Here is a 6018-nt window from a genome sequence, read left to right as displayed (position 1 = left end):
AGTTTCATATTTCTGCATTTTGTTCTCAAGGTAGTGAAGGCCATTGAGGTCTTTGAACCAAGGAATGCCGTGATCATCTCACTGCCTTCAGAAGAATAAAATTAAGCGGGGAAGGAAAAGAAAGAAAAACTATTTTGGAAGTCTGGAAATAAAAGCATGAGGGTCACAAGTCGAAGAGCTAAAAGGCATTGACATGACAATAATTTGAGAAGGGAGTAGGAAAAAAGTATAATTAATTAGCATCTGTTCTTTGGGGAATTTAAAAAGTGAAGAAATAGGATGATGAAATTTATATCTGAAGTTTACCCCTCTCTCCTGAGGATAAATTTTATTTATTTATTTTTAAAGATTTTATTTATTTATTTGACAGAGACACAGCGAGAGAGGGAACACAAGCAGGGGGAGTGGGAGAGGGAGAAGCAGGCTTCCCGCAGAGCAGGGAGCCCAATGCGGGGCTCGATCCCAGGACCTTGGGATCATGACCTGAGCCGAAGGCAGACGCTTAATGACTGAGCCACCCAGGTGCCCCTGAGGATAAATTTTAAGAGCCAGCTGCTTACTACACACTTCTACCTAGTGTCATGAACTTAACACACACCCCCATGATATCCTCCTCCTGAATTCCCTATCCTGGTGAATTGCACTGCTAAACATCTTGCCATACAGATGAAATCACTGGTAGCCGTCCTGCACTCCCCACTTTCCCCAGTTTTCTAAATCCACTTGCTCATTAGGTTTTAGAAATGAGTTACAAAAGTAACACTACTTATATAATTTTTAAAAGTCTAACAATAACAAGTGTTGAGAAGGAACATGGTAGATCAGTAATTTTATTACATCAGTAATTATATTACATGTAAATGGACTATAAGACAAAAATTCTTTCATTTTTTAAAGTTTATATGGTACTTACTCGAGCAAGACAGACTGTAACGGCAAGGATCCAGGGAATTTGAAATTAAAGTATGGAAAAAGATACTCCATTAAAACACTAACTGAAAGAAAGCTGTTAATAGCTGTACCAATATTAGACAAGAAGTAGACTTTAAAGCCAAAGGCTTACTAGAGATGAAAGGGGACACTTCTATTGATAAGAGTCAATTTACCAAGAAAATATAAATATCCTGAAGTGTATACATCTAATAATTTTGCTTCAAAGTATATAGAGCTGAAATCGACAAAACTAAAATGGGAAAGATAAATCTACAATCCTAGTAGAAGACTTTCACACAGCTCTCAGTAAACAAGCAGAAAAAAATGTTTAAGAATATAGTACATGTGGGGGCACCTGGGTGGCTCAGTCGTTAAGCGTCTGCCTTCGGCTCAGGTCATGATCCCAGGGTCCTGGGATCGAGCCCCGCATCGGGCTCCCTGCTCCGCGGGAGGCCTGCTTCTCCCTCTCCCACTCCCCCTGCTTGTGTTCCCTCTCTCGCTGTGTCTCTCTCTGTCAAATAAATAAATAAATAAAATCTTAAAAAAAAAAAAGAATTGTTTAACATTTAAAAAAAAAAAAAAAGAATATAGTACATGTGGACTTACAGGATATGTTAGCAAAATGACCTAATTGACATATAGGTAACAGTACAACCAACACTGGCAGAAAACTCCTTTTGGGTGTACAAAGAGCATTTACCAAAGCTGACTGTGTGCTGGTTTGTAAAGCAAGCGTCAACAAATTTCATCAGATTGAAATAATTTAGCGTAGTGCTGTCCAATAGAACTTAGTATGTTCTTGTCAGTATTGTTCAATACAGTAATCACACAGCTAATACAGTAGTCACTAGCCACATGTGGCTACCGAGCCCTTAAAATGTGGCTAATGTGACTGATGAACAATATTTTATTTAAATAGCCACATCTGGTTAGTGGCTACCACATTGGACAGCAAGACTTAGCATATGTTTTCAGACAACCGTAAAATTAGCTAGAAATCAGTAACACACATTAAAAAAAAAAAAATTCCCAAATGTTTAGAAATTAAGACAATTTATTTATTTCTTTATTTATTTATTAAAGATTTTATTTATTTATTTGACAGAGAGGCAGGGAGAGAGGAAGCACAAGCAAGGGGAGCAGCAGAGGGAGAAGCAGGCCTCCTGCGGAGCAGGGAGCCCGATGCGGGGCTCGATCCCAGGACCCTGGGATCATGACCTGAGCTGAAGGCAGACGCTTAACAACTGAGCCACCCAGGCGCCACCGAAATTAAGGCAATTTAAATCACCTGTAGGTAAAAGAAGCAAGCATAGTGGAAATTTGAGAGGTATTTTTGTCTGGATAACAGTGAAAATTATGGGAAAGAACTAAAGCCCTGATTAAAGAGAAAGTTATAGCATTCAGTGCATATATTAGGAAAGAAAGGGCTACAATTCACTGATTTAAATACCCACTGCAAGAAGTTAGAAAAAGAATAGTAAGTAAATGTAAAGAAAGAATGTAGAGAGAGGTTCATACAGTGGTGTTCTGGGTTCCTGTCGTAGCTTAAAGGGCAATTTTCACAGTGTCCAGAATATTTGATGTCCTGCAAATGAAGGAAGAGGGTGTTGTCAAATTCCTTGCAGCAGGAACCCACGCAGGTGGTACCAAGTACATCTACAAAAGGAAAAGTGATGGCATCTTTATCATAAATTTGGAGAGAACCTAGGAGAAGCCTCTGTTGGCAGCTCATGCCATTGTTGCTGTTGAAACCCAACTGATGGCAGTATCATGACCTCCAGGAATACTGGGCCAGTGACTTGTGCCGTACTTCGCTGCTGACACTGGAGTCACCCCTTATTGCTGGCCACTTCACTCCCGGAGCCTTCACTAACCAGATCCAGGCAGCCTTCCGGGAGCCGAGACTTCTGGCGGTTACTGATGCCGGGGCTGACCACCAGCCTGTCACAGGGGTGTCTCGTGTTGACCTGCCTACCACAGCAATGGTAGAGCAACTCACCTGCTGTGTGTGGACACAGCCATCGCGTGCAGCAAGGGAGCTCACTCACTGGGGCTGATGTGGATGCTGGCCCAAGGAGGTCTGCGCATGCGTGGCACCATTTCCCGTGAACAGCTAGAGGAGGTCATGCCTGATCTCTGCTTCTACAGAGAGCCTGAAGAGATGGCCGGGGAAGAGCAGGCCGCTGCTGAGAAGGCTGTGACCAAGGAGGAATTTGAGGGTGAAGGGACAGCTCCAGCTCCTGAGTTCACTGCTACTCAGCCTGGGGTTGCAGACTGCTCTGAAGCGTGCAGGTGCCCTCGGTGCCTCTTCAGCAGATCCCTCCTGAAAACTGGTCTGCAGTTCCCACTGCTCAGGCCACTGAATGGACAGGAATGACTACTGAGTGGTTTTAAGCTGTTCTTCCACAGACGCTTAAACAGAAAATGGAAATACGGTCGACAGACAATAAACGGTTTCTTTTAAAAAATGAAAGGAAAAAGAATGAAAGGAAAGAAATTGTAGAGCATGAATTAATGAAATAGAAAACAAACATTTCAGTTCAGCTTTTGAAAAATTGATAATGCCCTAGCAAAACTGATCAAGAAAAAAAAAGAGAGAAGGACCGTCTCTCAGTGTAAGGAGTACAAAAGTGGCCATCAATGCAGATCTACAGCCATTACAGATATAATATGAAGGATATGATTAATAATTTTATCAAAAATTTTGAAATTTTATCCCAAATCAACACAAGAAGAAATATAAAATCTAAATAATTTGGGGTCTATTAAGGAAATCTATCTGTAGTTTAAAATTTTTCCTATAAAGAATATTCCAGGCCAGATATCACAGTGGGGAATACTTCCAGATGTTAAAGGAAGAAATAAACCAATCTTACACAATCTCTTCAGGGTAATAGGAAAAGATGGTACATTACCCAACTAATTTTATGGAAGCTGTAGATTATGCTCCTTACAGGGGAAGATTTCATTCCTGGAACAAGGCCAGAAGGAGCCTGGCTTTCTCCAGGACTTTGGCACACCCATCTTGCCACATCTGCCTAGGATATCCTTTAGGCCTTTGATCACTCCAGCTGTCAGCTGAGCCTCCAGGGCATATTAAAAGGAATCTTTTTTCGGACAGACCAAATCCATCTACAATATCTACAAAGCATATTTATCACATTACAGTTCTCTAGACAAAGCGTTTGTTATTTGTTTATAAACGTGGTCTGGGTTAGATATTTTCATTGGATTTTAGCCTACTTACTCAATGGTATAGCTAATTGCATGGAACCAGTGGAATTCTCAGACCATCAGTTGGTCCAGGGGGCCCATACGAAGTTCTATAGGAATGGGAACATTTCTTGCCTTTTAAAAAAAAAAAAGATTTTATTTATCTACTTGAGAGACAGAGAGAAAGAGCTAGAGAGCACAAACGGGGGGGAAGGGAGAGCGAGAAGCAGGCTCTCCGCAGAGCAGGGAGCCTGACGCAGTGCTCAATCCAAGGACCCTGGGATCATGACCTGAGCCACCCAGGCGCCCCACCTGTAAACCATTCTTTAGGGAAAAAAGTATCCATCTAAATTACGGGTCAGCAAAGTACCAGGAAGCCCAGGCTGCCACTTGTTTTTGTAAATAGTGTTTTAATGGAACCCAGCCATGCCCATTTGTTCGTGTGTTTCTACGGCTGATTTCGGCTACAATGGCAGAGTTTCAGAGTTGCAGCAGAAACTGTAGGGCCTGCAAAGCTGAAGATAGTTATTATCTGGCCCTTTACTGAAAACAGTTGCTGACTCCTGACCTAAATGAGAATTTTCTTTATAACTTTTACTGATTTTTTTTTTTTTTGCTGATTATAAATATGCTGCTAGCTAATTGTAAAAAGAAAATAAATTGGTAATATGTAAAAGAATAAAGATAAAAATCACTGTCTCCAGAAGCCTATTTTGCGAACCTAGAATTTTGGTGTGTGCCATTCTACATATATATGTGTACTATTTTTCCAAAAACAATGCTGGTAATGGTAAACTAAATTTTCCCCATTGTTATTAACATTTTACATGTCCATAAGCACAGCTCTACATCATCACATTAAATCATGGCCAGAGTGGATATTTATAATTGCTTTCTCAGTATTCCCTCCCACGCCACCCCCACCCCCACTCCAAGCTTTCTCAATAATAGCACCTACCCTGATTTTCCTTTAGTAATTCACCCTTACTGGGCCATTATGTTTTCTTTAACTTTGACTTTTGACATAATTTCACACGTATAGAAAATTGCAAGAATAGTACAAAGAATTCCCAGACACCCTTAATCCAGATTCCCCAAGTGTTGGCATTTTATTACAATTTCTTTATAATTTTCTATCTACCTGCTTTGTTTAACCAGATAGATCTGTATCTATCTATCTATCTATCTATCTATCTATCTATCTATCTATTCTATCTATATGTAGGGTTTTTTTCTGAATAGTTTAAGAGTAAATGGCAGATGCAGTGCCCCTTTGACATTTAAATGGAGCAAAAAGGAACAGGATTTTAAGCCAAAGTGACGTGGTCTGACTTCCATGAGCTAGCTGCTGTGTTGAGAACTGAGCAGAGAACAGCAAGCAGGGAAGCAGGGAGGCTATTGGCCTGAGCAACTGGAAGGACAAAATTGCCACTTTCCAAGATAAAGGAGACTATGAAAAGAACAGGTGTGGGGAGAAATTAAAGGTTTGACGTTGGGGCATGTTCGTTTTAAGGTGCCTAATTAGTCATTGTTCCAAACCCAGTTTACGAGCCGCTTCCTATTTGCAGGGTGGGTGTTCCCGCTAACCCTCTAAGACGATTGCCGGCACCATCCACCCCTGAGGTTGCAGGTTCACGGGACTGCGGGTCCAGGGAGCTACTGACTCCCACTTGACCTCTGGCCTGCCGTTCCTCCTGTGTGAGGCTGAATGGTGCCACCTGGAAGTGTGGAGGGGTTCCTGCTCCGTGGTAGAAACTGACCAGGGGGGGAGAGTGCAGAAACGTCGCCTCCCTCCTCCTCCGCGGGGATGAGCGGGGCGGAAGGGGCCCGCAGCGCCGGTGCTCCGAACACAGGGAGACAGGCAAACAGCAG

At 42.0% G+C, this 6018-nt stretch overlaps 1 pseudogene; it reads left to right on the top strand.

Annotated features, from left to right (window-relative positions):
• The first annotated feature begins 813 nt into the window (after nucleotides 1-813).
• LOC145716888 (small ribosomal subunit protein uS2 pseudogene) lies at nucleotides 814-5696 on the top strand (annotated as a pseudogene).
• Nucleotides 5697-6018: the final 322 nt, after the last annotated feature.

Source organism: Leptonychotes weddellii, chromosome 13, assembly GCF_054177405.1.
Source record: "Leptonychotes weddellii isolate Sample4059 chromosome 13, ASM5417740v2, whole genome shotgun sequence".
Lineage (NCBI taxonomy): Eukaryota > Metazoa > Chordata > Mammalia > Carnivora > Phocidae > Leptonychotes > Leptonychotes weddellii.
The sequence above is the reverse complement of the archived record's forward strand: the minus strand, read 5'-3'. Positions and strand labels throughout refer to the sequence as shown.